Raw genomic sequence first — 21,520 nt, 5'->3', positions numbered from 1 at the left:
GGACACGATCCTGCCATGCATAGTTTTCATAAAATATCGCTGCAATATACAGAATTTTCTTAAGGAAAGGCAAAGTTTTGGAAAGATCTGAAAAGAGCTAAGTGACAGGATATAACAATAAGCCCATCCAAGAGAGGGGACTGTAGGAGCAGACCTGGAATGTGTAAAGGAAATAGCAAATAGAGTATGACGGGTCACTGGAATGAGAGTAGAAAAAAATATATATATGCTTTTTCCTTTAAAGAAAAATATAGCTAAATAGACCGCAGCGCCCTCGTGGCCGGAAGTGGAACTGCAGCTCTAAAAGCCTCAAGCAAGGGGACTTTGTGAGAGAGATTAACGGAAGGGGAGGGGCCTTAGCTCCAGTGCATTAGCCAGAAGTTTCTGGAATTTTCCATCCTCAGGCATCAATCCCTTCCTGGGTCACTGTGCCCCAAGAGAGGAAGTCCAGTTGCTGAGCTGAAGAGAAAGCTCTCACATATGAGAGTGTGAACGTTTGGAGTGAGGGAAGTGTAAGACAGGTAGAGTGATACAGATCAAGTGTCAAGTAAAGAATTGTAATATTTTTATTTTTTATAGAACAGTACTATGTGAACATTTTTCTGAAAAGGTAAATATAAATGAACGCTTTTCATCAATTGATTATTAGATTTTTTAAGCATATCAACAAATTTACCTAATTACAGAATATTAATCACTAAAAACGTACATTTAGAAAATGAAATCAGGTTCCATCTACATGATCCCCTCACACAGACCTATAGCTATCCATACAAATAGACAGGTGCACATTTTCCAGATGTATTTCTCTTTAGATAATGTGTTTACCTACCTTAGACATTTATTTTTTGAATTTGCAGTCACATAAAATGGCATTATCATTTATGACTTTTTACAGATTTTCATTTCTTCAACTCATGTAGTTTGGCATCTGTCCAGATATTTATTGGAGAAGCATTTTGTTTCTTAGGTGAATTATTTGTTCATATCTCTTATCCATCTTTACTAATTAGCCAAAGTTCTTTATGTTCATGCATATTAGCACAAATCCTGTAACACTGAAAATATTTACTCTTGAGTTTCACAGTTTTAATTTTTTTCTTTTGACTGTCGAGAAATTGGTTTTAAATTTTCATTGATATTTTGAATTAAAGATCATACAGCTCATGACAGAAAAGGATTGAGTAATCACAGGGTTCCATTAAATACCAGACCACTGAGGATTCCAGTATTCAGATCTTTAAGGCTTTGGGACACAGTGGAAAAAGCTTTAGACCTAATTCTGCATTTGTGATTAGTGGCGATAATAATTGAATACTTGTTTCAGTTAAGGGAGATACCATGTGAAGTGCCTGTGACTTAAAGCAATTCTGATTAATTCCCTTCCTTTATGGAGGTCACCTTTCTGTACTTCCTGCCTGGGCACCGCGCACTACCTCCAGGGCAGGCCAGTCAATGTGGCCCTACTTTTAGGACTCTGGGCCTTAAGGGCAGGCTTTTACACCCACCATCATCCTTACCAGCAAGGTGAAGGTTAGCCGAGTACCCTATGGGTCAGGAAAACTTAAAACTATATGTGTGACCCTAGCAAAACTTTATATGTGGTAGTTTGAAGGCTGTATGTACACCATAAAAGGTCATGTTATTTTAATCCATTCCTGTGAGTGTTGTGGGTGGGACTGTAACTGAGGAATTAAGAAATAACAAATAATTATGATTATTGAATCATTATATAAGTGTTTTTTCCTTCTATAACGTAGAGTAGGCAGAAGTTCAAACCTGAAATTGATGAAACTTAACTAGTCTCAGCCTTATTTAGACTGCTGTAATGGTTATTCTAGCCTAGTCCCACCCTTGTTTATACTTAGTCTTGTAGTGGTTGTTACAGTCTTGTTTCAGCCCCCTTTAAAGTTACTGTTGCAATGGTTGTTCTAGCCTGGTCTCAACTTTGTGTATACTTATATTGTAATGGTAACAACTCCACCCCCTTCCCTGTTTGAATCCATAAATCCCGGAACTCTTTAGACACAGGGAGACAGATTTTGGGGCTCGTGGGCCATCTGTTCTCTTGCTTTACACATAACATTAAATTGTTTCTCTCTTTGTAACACCCATGTCATAGATTGATTATGTGCATCAGGCAGAGAACCCACCTCATTTGTTTGGTATCCAATTGGTGGCCCCATAAAAGACAGAGACTCCTAAGAAGCAAGGAGTCTGACTGCCAGAAGTTCTGGATCCCCAGCAGGACAGGTAAATGCGGTAATCCAGCCTTTTGTGGACCCTGCATTGTTTTAGTCTAGGGGCTCAGCAACCAGGATTTTATTTGCTTTACTGGCATTCCAGACCCTCAGCATCCTAAAAAGCTTCAAAGAGAGAAACGGTTTCCAGTCCCAAGTCTGGACATCTGACTGGGTAAGTAGATCATCAGGGTAAAAGTGGATTGGGAAGTTAGTACAGTGGTTCCAGTCCCATGAATCTGGACTTGAGGTCCTGGGTTCCACTTTCAGAACAATCCCCCCTACTCTGATCCCTACATCTTTCTGTTTTCTGCGTACCATTCTATACAGAGTTTGAGGCCCTGACCTCTATGAGGTGTCCATCTGTATGAGATTCAAGGCCCTGCCCTGAGTTTGTTTGTTGAGTATATTCCTAGAAAATAAGTAATCCAACAATTAACTGGTATTTAATGAAATTAAGTATGCCCGCTTAACTGTTAACTGGCATATTACCTAGGTATAGTAAGTGTTTAATGCTGTTTAATTCTTAATCTGCGTGTTCAGTCTAGTAATTAATTGGTGTGTTACTTAAATATATAGTAAGGGTTAAGCATCTGTTCAAATTTGTTGGTATGTTACTGCATTTGTATTGTAAAAGTGTTTTAATTGGTTACTGCTTGTGGAAATTCTGTAAAATGGGTAATTCTAAATCTAATAGCATTCCTAAACAGAGCGCTTTGGGCTGTTTTTTGAAAAATTGGAAAGATTTTAATTATAAGCCTCTAAAAAAACAAATAATAGTTTATTTGTATAACACAACCTGGACTCATCATGATTTAGATTTAGGAGAGAAGTGGCCTGAGAATGGCTCTATGGAAAAGAACACTGTATTAAAGTTATTCTGGAAAAGAACAGAAATGGAATGAAATGATGCATGTTTAATACTTTCTCTCTCCCAGCGATGTATGTTGATGATAAAATGTAAAATTTTTGCCTGTAAATGTTTGTGGGGAAAAGAAAAATGGCCTCACTATTCAAATCTAGAGGCTCCAATAGAGCCTTTATTAACATTGGCTCCACCTCTGTCCTACAACCAAGGGGCCAATAGATCGGGAAAGGAGGAAGCTCTCTTACCCCTTATCCTGATACTGGACAGAGGCACTGGGTTCTCTGCCCAATATGCGTAATAACCAATCAACGAGAGTGGAGTTTCATAGAGAGAAACAGTTTAATGTTACGTGCAAAGCAGGAGAGCACATAAAATAAATCTATCTCCTCGGGTTTAAGGAGTGCAGGGTTTTTATGGATTCAAACAAGGGGGCGGGTAGAGTTGTTACCATTACAATAGTAAGTATACACAAGGCAGATGCCAGGCTAGAGTGACCATTATAATAGAAAGTATAAACAAGGGTGAGACCAATTGAGCTTCAGGAATTTCAGGTATTAACTTCTGCCTACTCTACAATAGGGAAAGAAAACCATCTATATATGGTTCAGTAATCACAATCGTTTACTAATTCTTCATTTCTCGGTTAAAATTTTCTTCAGTATCCCTCTTTATCAGAGGTCAAAGACTCCGAGATAGAAAAGGTCTCCCCGTCCCACACCTGCCAGTGTACTCAATTTGGCCAAGGCTGTTCTCTAAAACCAGCAGCAGAGCCACCTGCAAAACCTCTACCCCTCCAGCAAGTGCCTATAGCAGTAAATGGACAGGGAGGCCTGAGAGGATTTGTATATGTGCATACCCCATTCTCAACGTGAGATTTAGATGAATTTCAAAAATAATACTCTATAGACAAGGCCCTAAGAAAATAGAAAGTCCAGTTCAATCTATAGCTCAAATTGGACTCATATTCAAGCATATCTTTTCTAGTTTGCTAGCTGCCTGAATGTGGTATACCGGAAATGGAGCAGCTTTAAAAAAGGGGACTTTATTAAATTACCAGTTTAAGTTCTAAGGCCATGAAAATATTCCAATTAAAGCCAGTCTATAAAAATGTTCGAATTAAGGCACCAACAAGAGGTTACCGTCACTCAAGAAAAGTCGATGAAGTTCAGGGTTCTCTCTCAATTAGAAAGGCACATGGCGAACATGGCGGTATCTGCTAGCTTTCTCTCCAGGCCTCTTGTTTCATGACGCTCCTCCAGGGGCGTTTTTCTTCTTCATCTCCAAAACTCCCTTACTGTGGGGGCTGTTGCAGTTCTCATGGCTCTGGTGCTGTCAAGCATTTTCCAGAGTGTTTCCTCTTTTAATGGATTCCAGTAATCGAATCAAGATCCACCTGGAATGGTGGAGTCACATCTCCCTCTAATCAAAGGTTAATAGCCACAATTCCATGGAGATAATCTAATCAATTTTCCAACCTAGGGTACTGAATAGGGATTAAAAGAAACAGCTGGTTCCACAAGATGGATCAGTATTAAACATGGCTTTTCTAGGGTACATAATCCTTTCAAATCACAGGCACAATATCAGAAAAGGATGAAAAAGTGGCGTTCAAGTTGGTGAGGTTTATATTTCTATGTTTCTGGGTTTTTTGTGTTTGTGTAACTTTCTATATGTGACTGGTGTCTTGTTGGTGTAATGCATATTTTCCTATATCCAGATGGTGATACCAATTGGCAAACAAAAATTCTTTAAAGAGTTCTATTCAAATTGCTTTAGGATAAACTATATATATATATATATATGTATGTATGTATTAGTAGTCCTGGAGTCCCAAAAAGAAGAATCGGAAGAATCCTCTGGGCACCAAGGTTCAGAGCCTTAGTACCGTAATTACTGTAAACAAACCTAAAAATTGGAAATAAACGAACCTCTGAAATTTCATGAAGGTGGCAGAGAGCTGCCTTAGGAAAAGGCAAAGACTTTCCCAATTTTCCAGGTCACAGCTTTAGGCAAAATAATCTAATAATTGGAAACAATTAAAAGGGCAAAATACAACACCCAACCAGGATCATTCCAGCCAATCCTAAAGAACACCTAGGGCAATATAAAAGATTCCACAAGGGTTCCATGCACTAGAGTAACTTTCCAGAAACCTACAACCTCCATATGGGTCCCTAGTCCACATAAGTCCTGAAACGTAGCCCAGCCTCTCCAGAACATTAAATAGCATCATCTCCCTACCCCATATTAGTGACAGACCCCTCCAATATCAAAACTTTAGAATTGCCATAGCCCAACAACCCTAAAGAGAGGTATGGAAAGACCAAAGGTGATGGTGGAGTTATGTATAGAAGATAGGATTTAACAAATGAGTATGAATGCCAAATCATTAAATTGATATCTCTTCTCATCTCCAGTATTTTAGAGCAGTTAGAAATAAAAACCTAAAATTGTGAAATTGTAACCCATGTCAAAGTATGAAATATGTTCTACAACTAACTGTGGTGCTGTGCTTGGAAATGTATAGCTTTTTTTTGTATATATGTTATTTTTCACAAAAAAAGAAAGAAAAAAGTCTATTGTGATGATGAAAAAAAAAATTAAGCCCTCTACCCTCCTGTATTCTGGAGCAGCTAGAAGGAATAATATGACAAACTCTGGGATCTATCCTGTAGCCACTTGCTGAAGAGTGCTTTGAAAACTACTGCTTTTTTATTTCTTTGCTTTGTATACATGTTATACTCTACGACAAAAAATGGTAAAAAAAAAAAGAAAAAAGGGCAAAAATCTCTCAACAACGCTAAGGCCTTCTTAGGGATCTTAAATACTACTACCCTCATTTAAAACTTTGAAAACCAGGCTTCATTCTTTCTATCTTACCTATCCTTGCCTCCAGGGCCTAATCAGCTAAGGCAGCTATGGGGTAAGGGTTGGTTGCAGAAAGATGGGGGAGGATGGGCTTGGTTTAGAATTTTTTCTCCTGGGCCTGGAGATTTGAAATGGTAGGCGTAAAGGACATACTGTGGAATAGGCCAAGTTTGTTCTGAGAGAATTCCGCAATTAAATTTTTTTCCAATAATATTTTTGCAAGGATAACCATAGTAAACAAATTGTTATTAAAATATAAGTATCTTTGGGCTAAAGGTAATTGAATAAGATCTAATTGCCAAATATCAGTAAGTAAGAGGAAATGTCCTTCAGAGCTACCAGGGAGTTTTTCTGGATGTATGCTTGGGTCAAATTAAACAATTGTTATAAGATTTCCAGAGTTTGATGCTTTTGAGGTTGTTCATAATTTTAGATTAGGAAACTGTTCTAGTTTGCTAGCGGCCGGAATGCAATATACCAGAAACGGAATGGCTTTTAAAAGGGGTGATTTAATGAGTTGCTAGTTTACAGTTCTAAGGCCAAGAAAATGTCCCAATTACAACAAGTCTATAGTAATGTCCAAGCAAAGGCATCCAGGGAAAGATACCTTGGTTCAAGAAAGCCAATGAAGTTCAGGGTTTCTCTCTCAAGTGAGATGGCACATGACAAGCACAGTCAGGGCTTCTCTCTCAGCTGGAAGGGCACATGGCAAATACGGCATCATCTGCTAGCTTTCTCACCTGGCCCCCCACCTCATGAAGCTCCCCGGGAGGCATCTTCCCTCCCCATCTCCAAAGGTCACTGGCAGGTGGACTCTCTGCTTCGTGGTGCTGCAGCATTCTCTGCCCTCTCTGAGTCTCTCATTCTCCAAAATGTTTCCTCTTCTATAGGACTCCAGCAAACCAATCAAGACCCACCCAAATGGGTGGAGACATGTCATCCCCCAATCCCGTTCTACAACCACTCCCGACCAAACCACACCATCCAGGGAGATGATCCAATCACACCTTCAAACATACAGTATTGAATGTAGACCATTCTACCCTTATGAAATGGAACCTATACCGAAACATGGCTTTTCTTAGGGGGCATACTTCCTTTCAAACCAGCACAGAAACAAAGATTTTTTAAACCTCCAGTAGAAAAGGAAGCATTCTACTTACTAGATCAGTAAGAAGGTGAAAATGTAAGTTTGTGTTTGATGAAATTAATAGTTTGACAAACTAATTTTAAAATAATTATGTTTTGTAGGGAAGTTAAAGATAGTCTCAAAGATATTTTTGGAACTTAAGGTATGCATGTATGTAAAGTATACAGGATTGCTTTGTTAAAGAAAGGAGCACGGTTTTGTCCTCCAAAGTGTGGAGGAAGAAACTGGGTGAATATGGAAAGTTGTGGAAGATTGTGGAAGTGAATTTTGTTTACTGTCGTCAACGTTAACAAAATTCAATAAACTTGGCTAGGGAGTGTAGTTTTCTAAATGGCTAGTTTTTTTGTTTGTTTTCTTTTTTGTCCTCCTTTTTATTTTTATTTTATTTATTTATTTTTATTAATTAAAAAAAAGAAATTAACACAACATTTAGAAATCATTCCATTCTACATATGCAATCAGTAATTCTTAACATCATCACATAGATGTAAGATCATCATTTCTTAGTACATTTGCATCGATTTAGGAAAAGAAGTAGCAAAACAACAGAAAAAGATATAGAATGATAATATAGAGAAAATAATAATAATAATAAAAATAAAAATATATATATAAAAAAGGAAAAAGAAAAAAACAAAAGACACATACAAACAAACAAACAAACAAACAAAAACTATAGCTCAGATGCAGCTTCATTCAGTGTTTTACCATAATTACATTACAATTAGGTAGTATTGTGCTGTCCATTTTTGAGTTTTTGGATCTAGTCCTGTTGCGCCATCTGTATCCCTTCAGCTCCAATTAACCATTAATTTACCCTGTTTCTAACTCCTGCTGGTGTCTGTCACCAATGACATATTCCAAGTTTATTCTCAAATGTCGGTTCACATCAGTGGGACCATACAGTATTTGTCCTTTAGTTTTTGGCTAGACTCACTCAGCATAATGTTCTCTAGGTCCATCCATGTTATTACATGCTTCATAAGTTTATTCTGTCTTTAAGCTGCATAATATTCCATCGTATGTATATACCACAGTTTGTTTGGCCACTCGTCTGTTGATGGACATTTTGGCTGTTTCCATCTCTTTGCAATTGTAAATAATGCTGCTATAAACATTGGTGTGCAAATGTCCGTTTGTGTCTTTGCCCTTAGGTGCTTTGAGAAGATACCTAGCAGTGGTATACCTGGGTCGTATGGCAATTCTATATTCAGTTTTTTGAGGAACCGCCAAACTGCCTTCCAAAGTGGTTGCACCATTTGACATTCCCACCAACAGTGGATCAGTGTGCCTCTTTCTCCACATCCTCTCCAGCACTTGTCATTTTCTGTTTTGTTGATAATGGCCATTCTGGTGGGTGTGAGATATCTCATTGTGGGTTTGATTTGCTTTTCTCTAATGGCCAGGGACACTGAGCATCTCTTCTTGAGCCTTTTGGCCTCTAAATGGCTAGTTTTAATCTGTAAGACAAAACCTGAAAATTTTAGAAAATTTTCACTTTGAAAGTGAATTCTTTTTGTCATAGCCAATGCTGACCAAAAATGTGATAGGCTTGTGTATAATATTTTGTAAGAGCTTTTTGTGTCCAACTATGTATTCACATAAACCTGGAGTTTAGTGTTCTCTCTGCTAAGATAATGCAGATTTTTGTCTCCTCTTAATGAAATGTATAATTCTTCAGAAGTATGACTGCTGTAAGAGCTTATAATGTAGGCCCTAATTTCTTTGTAAGTATTTTCTAAATGAAGCTGTTTCCAGAGATAAAAACATTTGACAAATGACTTATATTGGGGTCTGTATTAGTTAGGGTTCTCTAGAGAAACCATGTGGTTTAGTGTTCTCTCTACTAAGATAATGCAGATTTTTTGTCTCCTCTTAATGAAACCTAACTACCACACATATATTTAGCGATTGTATAAAATTCCTAAAGACTTGACAATGTTCTCACTTCCCATATTATATCTTAATATTGACATAGATCATGGAAACAATCAAATTTACTTTGTCAGTTATACTGTCTTGCTCTTTGCTTCACTAAAATACATGTGGTTAACAAAAGGGGATGTTAAAAGAGAAGCAAGGCAAGTGTACATTTTATATTCTACCTGTTAATTAACATAACCCTGGTATATGTGTAAAGGTGAGAAAGGACAAAACTTCTGCTATGGTTTGCGGTTGATGACCCTGTCACAGTCAGGTTCATGTGTCAACTTGGCCAAGTGGTGGTACATATTTGTCTGGTTAGGCAAGTGCTGGCCTGTCTGCTGCAATGAGGACATGTCATAGAATTAAATGATGATCACATCAGCTGCATCCACAGCTGATTCCATTTTAAACAGTCAAGGGGAGTGTCTTCTGCAATGAGTGATGCTTAATCTAATCACTGGAAGCCTTTTAAGGAGGATTCAGAAGAGACAGGCTCTTCTTTCTGCTTCAGCTGGCAAGCCTCTCCTGTGGAATTCGTCCACACCCTCCATCAGAATCGTTGGCTTCACACTCCGCCCTTCGGATTTTGGACTTTGCATTCCCACGGTTACATGAGACACTTTTATAAATTTTATATTTGCAAGTGTTTCCTGTTGATTCGGTTTCTCTAGAGAACCCTAACGATTACAGACTCCAATATAATTCAATTGTCAAATGTTTTTATCTCTGGAAATAGCTTCATTTAGAAAATACTTATAAGGAAATTAGGGCCTACATTGTAAGCTCTTACAGCAGTCATACTTCTGTTACTTCTAAATTCCGAGATACTGTGTGCTTTTTGTATAACCTGGTAGCTCCCTGGAACTTTGGTTATCTGTGTGATGCCTGAGACTCAGAATCAGAGATCTCAAGCTCTAGAAGTACTGAAGATGCAACAGTACTCCATATACCAGGGTTAAAGAAGCTGAACTAGATTAGACTTCAATTAGGGGCATTAATGAGGTTGATCTGATTAGGACTAAAGTAAATGAAAATACAGGCTAAAAATGATATTTTCTGTATTTTAAAACTTTAATTTGTTTTGTGACACCAAATGAAGAGAGATTCATTTTATCGAAAATCTAAATTTTCTTCTGCACACTATTTAATTTGATCTGTCTAGTCAGTTTATTTGAAGAGCCTAATTCAGTTTTATGTGGCATGGAAACTAGGGAATGAGATTTTAGTATTCTGTACAAGCTGATATAATACCCTGTTATATTTCAGAGTGTTTGGGGCATAAAATGAAAAAGTATTTGCAAGATCCCTGAGGCACTGGGGAAAGGAAACATGGAACTATCAAACTTCCCCACCTGGGGAATTCAAGCAATAGGGGTTCCTAATTTACTCTAAAATATATGAGCCCATACTAGGTATTATACCTAATATGACATGATGCCTAAGAGTTCTCCCTGAAATTTTCCATGTTGTTCAAATATGGTCTCGCTCTCTCTAAGGCTAATGCTGCAAATAAACTCATCACCTTTCTCCCTATGTGGAACATGACTTTCAGTGGTAACGTTCCCTGACACTGTGGAATTAGCAATGGATTCATGGTTTAAGGGGGAAAAAGAAAGAAAGTTTCAGTGCTAAGAAACCTCAAATAGAGTTGGAAGATCATTCTGAAGGTTAATATTATGTAAGTCTCAGCCAGATATTCTTGAAAACCGTAAGAAACACCCCTGGTTCTATCTAAAATCTAGAAAAGGTTAGTTCTCAAATGTAACCTAGTTATATATCACCTCCTTCTCTTCCTTTTATCTAAACCTATAGTTTTCAATTTACTTATTAAGTTTATTTTTTAGAGACTTAAAGCCTCCAGATTGTTCCTAAACCAATTAAGCCCTTAAACCAGAGGTACCAGTCTCTCCAAGAATGACAACCAGTTTCATTCCTCTACCTCATAATGTCAATGTCCCTTTTCAGCTTGAAATTACAACAGTCACCCAGATATACCTCAAGATTAAGGGATAAACAAAAATAAAAGGGAGGAATTGTAACTGATAAATTAAGAATTAACAAATGATTATGATTACGGAATCATTATATAGGTGTTTTTCTTTCTCTATTGTAGAACAGAGAGAATTTAATACTTGAAATGACTAAAACTCATCTAGTCTCAGCCCTGTTTATACTGTTGTAATGGCTATTCTAGCCTAGTCTCACCCTTGTTTATACTTAACTACTGAATTGATTCTTCTAGCCTACTCTCAGCCTTGTTTACAGTTACTATTGGAATGGTTTTTATAGCCTTTTCTCAACCTGTGTACACTTATTATTGTAATGTAACAACTCCATCTCCCTTGTTTGAATCCATAAAAACCCCAAACTCCTCAGATTCGGGGAGACAAATTTTTTGGGCAGATGGGCCATCTGATATCCTGCTGTGCACATAGCATTAAACTCTCTCTCTTTGAAACTCCAGTATCATAAATTGGCTGTTTTGGGTATTGGGAAGAGAACTCACCACATTTGTTCAGTATCAGGAACTTTTAATTAGGTTATTTCAATTGAGATGGGACCCACCTCATTCAAGGAGGTTCTTACTGCTCTCACTGGAGTTTTTTTATAAGAGGATAACACACATACAGAAGCTAAGAGATGAAATTAAGAGAAGCGCACAGAAAAAGCCCCCTGGAGAAGCTAAGATACGATCCACAGAAAGCAGAGAGGAAACCACTGAAGTCAGAAGCTGAAATCGATGAAATATGGACGAGAAGGGCCAGCAGATGCTGGCCATGTACCTGCCCATGTGACAGAGGTTTCACAGATGATGACAGCCTGTCTTCAGAGTCCAGGTATCTTCTGTCGATGCCTTGAGTTGGACAGTTTCACAGCCTAAGAACTGTAAATTGTAAATAAATAAATCACCATTGTAAAAGCCAACCCATTTCTTGTATATTGGATTCTGGCAGCTTTAGCAAACCAAACACTGTAGTACAGATTTACTAGAAAAATTAAGAGAAGGTTAAAAAATACTTTGTCTGTCTCAAACAAGTGCCACACAAAAGAAATATGAAATGTTATTTTTTAAATGTGGGACATATTTTATAGAGAAATGTTTAATATTCTTTTATAGAAATTGCTCTAGTTTGCGAGCTACCAGAGTGCAATATTTTAGAAATGGAATGGCTTTTCAAATGGGGAATTTAATACGTTATACTAGTTTACAGTTCTAAGGTCAAGAAAATGTCCCGAAGCAAGTCTATAAAAATGTCCAAATTACGGCACCAACAAGAGGTTACCTTCACTCAAGAAAGGCCGATTACGTTCAGGGTTTCTCTCTCAATTGAAAAGGCACATGGTGAATATAGTGACATCTGCTGGCTTTCTCTCCAGGCTTCTTGTTTCATGAAACTCCCCAAGGATGTTTTCCTTCTTAAACTCCAAAGGTCTCTAGCTACATAGGCTTTGGTAGTTCTCATATCTCATCATTCTCAAAAGGGACTCTCTTTCCAAAATGTTTCCTCTTTAAAAGATTCCAGTAAACTAATCAAGGCCCACCTGGAATGGGTGGAGTCACATTCTAATGAAGTTTCCACCCAGCAATAAGGAATGAGGATTAAAGGACATGGCTTTTCTGGGGTCCATTACAGATTCAGACCAATACATTCCATCCTTTGGTCCCCCAAAAGACACGCTCTTTCCAAGTGCAAAATACATTCATTCCATAACATTATCAGAAATCCTTAAAACACTTTAGTAACAATACAAATGCACTACAAAGTCAATAACAGTATAAAATCTCATCAAAGTCTGTTACAGGCATGGTCTGTTACAAGGAAAAATTCTCCTCTGGCTCTGGACCTGTAAAACACAGGAAAATTATTTGCTGCCACCATACAAAGGAGGAACAGTCATAGGATACATATATCTGTTTCCATAGGTAGAAATGGGAAGGAACGCAGGGGTCTCCAGACCCAAGCAGTTTCAAAAACCTGCAGGGCAAACTCCACTAGATTTCAAAGTCTGAGAGTCATTTATCTTTGGGGCTTTAGAAGGCAAAAGTCCCACCCTTTCTAAGGGCCTATGCAGTTGTCCATCTCTCTCCAAATGCAACCTTCGTGGACACTGGGGAGACCGCCTCTTTTACCGCTCTGCTCTCTCCAAGTATCAGGGTTGTACCTTGTCTCTCTGCCATCTCTGGGACATACACTCAACCCCTCCATATGGTGGCAGCTAGTCTCTCCCCAATCCCCGAGGAATGTGCGCCACCGTCTCCAAGGCCTGAGGCAGCATCACTCTTCCATTGCAACAAAGTGGAAGGCCCATCCTCTGCCTTTGGAGCAAACTCACCCTCTCCATATGCTTGGGTGGGTCTGCTCTCCTGGCTCGAGGTTTCTTAACTTTAGACTTTAGCTTCCATAGCTCCACCTCGGAAGTTATTTTTCCTCCAATCGGTACCTTTTCTGTCCTTCTCAGTCCAGACTGGCAGTGGTTCTGTTTATACAAATCCCACAACACTCTTGTTGACTTTCTATGTAGTAAGGTCAGATTGTGCCCATCAGACATAAGGAGTTTCCACAAATCCTTCGTGGATAATTCTATCTCCAATCCTGGTTTTCTCTGAAATTTTGGCTGACTGATTCCACATTTGGTCATATGATCACATGAGGCACTATTCTCTATGATCTCCCATCCTGGAAGCCCCAATTTTTCCAGAAATCAATTTCTAGTGTCTTTGTACCCAAGAGTTCCATTTTCAGCCTATTTCTCTCCTGTTGCATTTCATTGTAAGCTGTGAGGAGAAACCAGGCTGCACTTTCCACATTTAATTTGTAAATCTCTTCTGCCAAATATCCAAGTTCATGGCTTTTAAAATCTGCCTTCCAGCCAAAGCCACCAGTCAATTTTGCCAGGTTATCTGCCATTTTAAAACAAGGATCACCTTCCTTCCAGTTTGCAGTAACACATGCCTCATTTCTGTCTAGAGCATTGTCAGAGGTATTCCTAGAGTCCACAGTTCTACCAACATCTCAAAGCATTCTAGGCCTTCTCTATCAAGCGCCTCACAACTCATCCAAAATCTTCCCCTTATCCATTTAAAAAGTCGTGCTAATGTGTTTGGTATTTGCAAACCCACAAGATTGGATCAGGATTAAAACGTGGCTTTCCTGGCGTACACAATACTTTCAAACTGGCACACTCCCTCTCTCCTTCCTTGTAGTGCTCTTTCTCCGACCCTCCCTTCTCTCCAGGGCAGTGCCTGGTGGTAGATAGTGTGTTTGGGCATGTCAGCTGGCACTCAGTGTTTTATGTAAGTGGGTAGCCCTGGCATTTTGTCTGACCAAGGGATCACTCACAGTAGCTTCTTACACCTCTTGGGTCCCTGTTCTGGCCTGCCTCAGCTTCCCTCTCAGTGAATTCTAGCCCCTTAATTTTTTTTCTTTAAATAGTTTTATTGAGAAATCTTTACACACATACAGTCCATCCATAGTATACAATCAGCGATTCACAATATCTTCACATAGTTGTGTTTTCATCACCATGATAATTTTTAGAACATTTGCATCACTCCAGAAAAAGAAATTTTAAAAAACTCATATATCCCATATCCCTTACCACTCCCTCACATTGACCACCAGTTTCCAAAACTACCCATTTTTTTACCCCTTATCATCCTAATAGTTGTTTTTATCCTTACTCTCTACTCATCTTTCCACACCCTAGATAAAAGGAGCATCACACACAAGGTTTCCACAATCACATGGTCACCTTGTAAAAGCTATATATTTATACAATTATCTTCAAGATTGAAGGCTACTGAAATACAAGTCAACAGCTTCAGGTATTTCCCTCCAGTCACTCCAATACACCATGAACTGAAAAGGGTTAGCTATATAATGCATAAGAATAACCTGCACGATAACCTCTTGACTCTGAAATCTTTCAGCCACTAAAACTTTATTTTCTCATTTCTCTCTTCCCCGTTTTGGTCAATCCCACGATGCCAAGTCCCAACTTGTCCCTGGAGCCCTGTCCCACATTGATAGGGAGATTTACACCCCTGGGAGTCACGTCCCATCTAGGGAGGAGGGCAGTGAGTTTACCTGCCGAGTTGGCTTAGAGGGAGAGCTAGCCCCTTAATCTTAAGGGTTACTGAGGATGAGGGTCTGTCTTCTGTAGCTGCTTGCTGCTTGTCAGAGGGTGTAAGCCCTACCTGGTGGAGTATAGAACTTTTGGCTACCTCATTTAGGTTGAGCGGGGAGGAATCTGGAGGGGCAATTGTAATGGCTGAGTGTCCACACATCAGCATTAGTTTGGTGTGAAAGGCTCCTAGTCTGGAAGGAGTAAACGTGTTTTAAAAAATGCAGGGACCAATCAATAGCAAAAGGAGGATAGAAGTGAGTGGGCTTTGGAGATTCATTAGCCAAGAGAGACTGGAGAAAAGGGAAGGGAGTGACAGTCCTTTAGGTCCAAGAGTGAATTCTAGCTGGGTAGCTCATTCCTGATCAACTGGTGAATGAGAGGGTGCATGTAGCAAGTTAAGGGGTGCAGGAATGAGGCGGTTGATTGGGATGTGACTTTAAGATGAAGTTCTGACTTATAGCTGGCCACATGTACTTTTAAAGAAGCCTAAGAGCAAAGTAGTGTAACTCACAAGTAAATTTGGTTATTTTTATGATATGTATCTTTTTTTCTAAGAATAATTAAGGCAATGATTCTGTATTAGGACATAACATGGACAGTGAGAATATTGTTAAGTCTTTAGGAATCTAATCTCTCAATAGATGACTAAAATATCACGCAGATTTATCTAACAGAAGGATAGAAATTATCTTCTAATTATTAGAATACTTCCTAAACACTTTCTATGTAATATGTTAAATTACTTTTACACTTCACCTTTACAAGGTGAAAGAACAAATTCTTTGTAACAGTCTCCTTTAAGAGTGAGGAGAGTTGTGTTTTGAAATAAAGGATTGTAAGGCCAGCATAAACATTTAGAGTACTCAGAAGGTTAAGAGAGAAGCACTGACACTAGAGTAACTTTCCAGAAACCTAAAACCTCCATATGGGTCCCTGGACCCGATAAGTCCTGAAACCTAGAAGGCCCAGTCTCTCCATGACATCAGAGGGTTCCATCTCCCTACTCCATATTACTGACAAACCCTTCCAACATGAAAAATTTAGAATGGCCATAGCCCAAACACCCCTAAAGAGAGGGGTGAGAAAGATCAAAAGTGATGGTGGAGTTATGGTGAGAAGATAGGATTTAACAAAGTAATATTATTACTGAATCATTAAATTGATATCTCTTTTAGTCTCCAGTATCTTAGAGCAGCTAGAATAAAAACCTAAAATTGTGGAATTGTAACCCATGCCAAACTCTGAAATCTATTCTACAACTAATTGTGGTGGTGTGCTTTGAAATTTATTGCTTTTATATATATATGTCAGTTTTCACAAAAAAAGAGAAAAAAAGTCCATTGTGATGATAAAAAAAAATTTTATTCTTTCTAGCCTCCTATATTCTGGAGCAGCTAGAAGGAAAAATCTGCAAGGTTCATATTGACAAATTATGGGATCTGTCCTGTAACTATTTGTTGAGGAGTGCTTTGAAAACTATTGCATTTTCTTTCTTTGCGTTGTATATATGTTATATTACACAATAAAAAAGTAAAAAAAAAAAAAGAGAGAGAGATGCATTGACTATGGCAGACGGAATTTATTTTCATAAACTCTCTATAATTTTATATATCTATTGACTACAAGCAAAACTCACTTTCTTAAACTCTCCACAGCATTCGGTATCCATCTAGTGATTGTAGTCAGCAAAGACTACAAACAAAATTCACTTTCTGAATACTAAATTCACTTTCTTAAACCTTCTGCAACTTTGCATATCCATTGAGGTCTCGTAGTCAGCAAGGACTACAATAAGCAAAATTTACTTTCATACTAGGAGTATGTTAGATCAAAAAATTAACATATTGCAAGACTGTGCTTTTAGGAGTTGGACGTCAGTAAGGTCTGCTGGGAAGGCATTTTTAAAGATATGGGGACTATTTTGAAACTCTTGAAGCAGCACTACGTGAGCAGGGTGGGAATCTTCTGATTAGTCTTTGTCGTTCAAAAACAAATAGATATTAAGAGTCAGGGTGAAAAAGGATATGAAAAATGTGTCTTTGACATTTTGGCTTGAAAACCTGAATGCAAACCGAGGCTTTGGGGATTCTAAGAAGCCTTGATTTGGTAGGGGCCTCAGGGCAAACAATGGGGTAAACGCCAGTCAGTTCTGGCCTTATGGTGGCTCCTGTGGAGTGAAAAAGTTCTCTCCCTTGAACGGGGGCGGGTCATTCAGGGACAGTGAGAAATTGATGGAACACTAGAGTATCCCCAAGCCTACAAAGGAGAGAGGTCGTGAAGATTTGAGTGTTGGCTTTACCGTCAACCCCCATAACCAAGCAAGTTTGGAGTGGAGGTAGCTCCAGAATGGCAGTTTAGAACACAGTCCATGGATCTAGTATTTAATTTTAAAATTAATAATCTTACCTGCCATGTTGAGTGGTATCCGAGGCTCCTTTAAGTCGTTGATCAGGTGTGAAGTCAGCGGAGCCATATGTGATTTCAGGTACTTTCAGTTTTCTTCACCTGCCATGAGCAGGGCTTGAGAGGCTGTCCTGCCCCCCACCCCCACGCCACTTCAGGAGACAGTGCAGTCCCTGGTCGCAATGCCCATGTTGGTGGCACTTGGGACAAGGCCCCAGTGGGTCATGAGGTCAAGGGTTGTCTCAAGGTCCCCGACCCAAAGTTGAAGCAAGGCCCTTGAGGCTTGGAACCATGATTCGGGAGACAGCGTGCTTTTAACAATGACTCAAGGAGACAGGGTGCTTTTAACAATGACCGCCACAAGCTGAACCTGTTCTTTGTTTTTCTGCTTCCCTCTCATTGCCTTCTTCTCCTTGGCCTTTTCCCAATTGTTAAAGACAGAAAAGACAGTTTCGAACAGCTTATTAGTGGGAGTTTTCAGGCCCATGGAGAGCTTTTTCAGCTTTTTCCAAATGTCAAGGGCAGACTGGGGGATATAATGGTGCCTGGCAAAATTGGACTTTCCTGGGAATCCAGACTCACATTAGTAAACTTTTTTAGGGCTTCTACTAATTTCCCCTCAAACAGGGCCAGGTTTTCCTCTTTGTCCTGAGTGATCTTCTTTGGCTTTTCACAATTAACCAGCTCAGTGTATATTTTCTCATGCCTTTTAGCAAACAAGTTTTAAAAGGTGATCATTAAGACGAGCTCTTCTAATTGAAATTGAGATATGGGCATAGCAGTAGCTACAAGTCCCTCTCAGGTCCTTGTCTAGATAGAAAGCTATAAATATCTGGGCATAGGGAATTTCTGACTACTTTTCCTTCTTTTACAGACTGGAGGATGGTGTGTCATTGAGAGTTTCATTGGAGGGCTATGCTTCCATACCGTTTAGCTTATTTTGGCTTTTGTCATTTCCCATTTTCTCTGGAAAAGGAAGTAGAGGAGTTTACAGACACAGCAACTTGAACCCTGCCCTTGCCTGGAAAGATTGCAAGAAATGCTCTTGGAAAGCCTCCTTCGTGAGATTCTGGACCTATGCTTCTGAGGGAGATCCCAAACACAGGTCAGGTACTTAAACCCCTCTCTGGAATAGTTCCAGGACAATGCTGTTGAGGAGTTGGGGGCTCAAACCCCACTGTTTCCTGAGAGATACCTGGATTTATGCTTCCTGGTGGTTCCTGAAAACGGGTCAGGGATTTTAACCACATCCTAGCCTGAAAGAATTCCAGGACTATGCTCTTGAGGAGTCAGAGACTCAAGCCTGGACAGCCTCTTAGCTGAGAGATGTCTAGACCTATACTTCCAGGGGATTTCCAAGCATGGGTCAGGAACTTTAGCAAGACCTTTGCTCAGAAGGATTCCAGATAAATGCTCTCGAGGAGTTGTAGATTCAAATGACCTCCACCAGCCCGATGCCTTGGCGACACAGGCAGTGAAGTCACTGGTCATCTCTGGGATGTTCTTCACCATGAGATGTCTAGATCTATGCTCCTGAAGGAGTGCACCCCATGCGAGAGAAGCCTAGAGCAATGTTCTCAAGAATAACTTTGTACTCTAATTTCCTGATTTCTGAGAGTTAAAAAGTGAGCATGTACTAGAAAAGCTTTATATTCAGCCCCAGTGGATCTCAATAGAGACTAAACTATGAAGACATCGAGGGGAGACACTTCCACTGGAAAATATTCAGTTATCATAAGCACAGATCAGAGGTGACACCCTAGAATGTCAAAGAGAACACCTTGTTTGGTACAAGAATCCTTAGCCCATAAGCTTGTGTTACAAAACATGGGATGTCTCAAAAAACATTGAAAGTCAGACAGAGGAAAAAGAAGGAAACTTTCATGAAGCAGGAAAGAGGACCTCGGAAAAGAGGAACAGATTTAGCAGGAGGAAGGGTCTATGTCCCCAGAGGGGAGGAGAGGGGGGAGTGTGGGAAAGTTTCAGGGAGCTGAAGAGAGAGAGAGAAAGAGAAAGAGAGAGAGAGAGAGAGAGAGGGAGAGAGAGAGAGAGAGAGTGAGAGAGTGAGAGTGAGACTTGACTTGGCATCAATGTGACTTAAAAAAATTTTATTAATAACACCAATCAACATACAATATGATCATTCTTTTCTGTCACATGGTGATATATTCATCATCATGGTCATTTCTTAGACATTTGCATCAATTCAGAAAAAGAAATAAAAAGAAAACAGGAAAAAACATTCATACATACCCCTCCCTTTCATTGATCACTAGCATTTCAATCTACTAATTTTATTTTAACATTTGTTCCCACTATTATTTACTTACTTTTAATCCATCCGTTTGACTCTTGCATGACACAGGGAAAATGCTCCAGTCAGGTCTCAAGGGCAGCATCACCCACCACAATGCGTCTCCTTGGATCTGCACGGTGTGGAGATGGGCTCCTGCCACCTCCAAGGAGGGAGCCAGAGAATTCAAAGTAAACTGAGTTTATATCCTGGAGGAGCCGGATCAGAGTCCCCAGATTCCTAGAGACACAGAACTGAGCCAAATGAGAAGCAAAAGCAAAAGCACGTGGCCAAGGCTCCCAGTCAGTAGCCATGACGTACCAATCCAGTTGGTCAGAGAGGAGAAATGTCTTCTGGCTGGCTTGCCAAAATATGTTTCTGGATTTGAGTCTAGGCTCTTGGCCATGCCATGAGAAAGAATTCAAGGGCATAGCACAAAGTAAGCAGGTAGAAAATTTATTAAATATGTATGCAGAGAAGGAACATGTGCGCCCTGTTGCAAACAAAGAGATGAGGGGCAAGAGGCCCTGGCACTGTGGGGTCATCTGCCTTTATTGCTTAGCTTTACTTACTCCCCCTCTCCCTTGTTCAGGTTTTTCTCTTAATCTGCCTACTCTCCAGAGCAGTGCTTGATAAAAGATAGCGCATTTGGGTGGGTTGGCTACTGCCAGGTGGTTTACATAATTGGTTAGCCCCATGAATGTTTGTGCAGGGTGGGCCCTCCAAACCTTGATTCACATCCTTGCTCAAGGGTTTTATGCTGGGTTGAAAAGCCGTGGTGTTCCAGTTTGCTGGCTGCCAGAATGCAATATACCAGAAATGGAATGGCTTTTTAAAAGGGGAATTTAATAAGTTGCTAGTTTACAGTTCTAAGGCCAAGAAAATGTCCCAAGTAAAACACGTCTATAGAAATGCCCCATCTAAGGCATCCAGGAATAGAAACCTTGGTTCAAGGAGGCCGATGAATTTCAGGGTTACTCTCTCAAGTGGAAGGGCACGTGGTGAACACAGTCAGGGTTCCTCTCTCATCTGGAAGGCAGATGGCGACCACGGCGTCATCTGCTAGCTTCTTCTCCTGGCTTCCTGTTTCATGAAGCTCCCCGGATGGCATTTTCCTTCTTCATCTCCAAAGGTCTCTGGCTTGTGGGCTCTCTGCTTCTTGTGGCTATGTCGTTCTTCTCTGCTTTCTCTGAATCTCCTTCTTTCTCCAAAATGTTTCCTCTTTTATAGGACTCGAGGAAACCAATCAAGACCCACCCAAATGGATGGAGACATGTCGTCACACAATCCAGTTTAACAACCACTCTTGATTAAATCAGGTCTCCAAGGAGATGATCTGATTACAGTTTCAAACATACAGTATTGGATAGATATTATTCTGCCTTTATGAAATGGAATTTAGATTAAAACATGGCTTTTCTAGGGGACATACATCCTTTCAAACCAGCACACGATTTTTTTGTTTGTTTGTTTGCTTGTTTCGTTCTTACAACATTTTAATCCGAATGTTAACAAATTTAAAAAATGCTAACATGTCAACAAAAACGAAATAAATTGTGAAGTACATTGCAACAAGTGAGTATAGAACAGATTTCATAGTTTGTTATGGATTGCAGTTCCTCAATTTTCTTTCTAGCTGTTCC

At 39.5% G+C, this 21,520-nt stretch overlaps 1 long non-coding RNA gene across 1 annotated transcript in view; it reads left to right on the top strand.

Moving 5' to 3' along the window:
• Window positions 1–2,151, top strand: part of LOC143671143 (uncharacterized) — a 132,920-nt gene extending 130,769 nt beyond the window's left edge. The window contains exon 4 of the long non-coding RNA XR_013169494.1: window positions 2,123–2,151. This is a non-coding gene — a long non-coding RNA (uncharacterized LOC143671143). The remainder of the gene's footprint in view (window positions 1–2,122) is intronic.
• Window positions 2,152–21,520: the final 19,369 nt, after the last annotated feature.

The sequence above is a fragment of the Tamandua tetradactyla genome, chromosome X (assembly GCF_023851605.1).
Source record: "Tamandua tetradactyla isolate mTamTet1 chromosome X, mTamTet1.pri, whole genome shotgun sequence".
NCBI lineage: Eukaryota > Metazoa > Chordata > Mammalia > Pilosa > Myrmecophagidae > Tamandua > Tamandua tetradactyla.
This window is presented reverse-complemented; position numbering and strand designations above follow the sequence as displayed.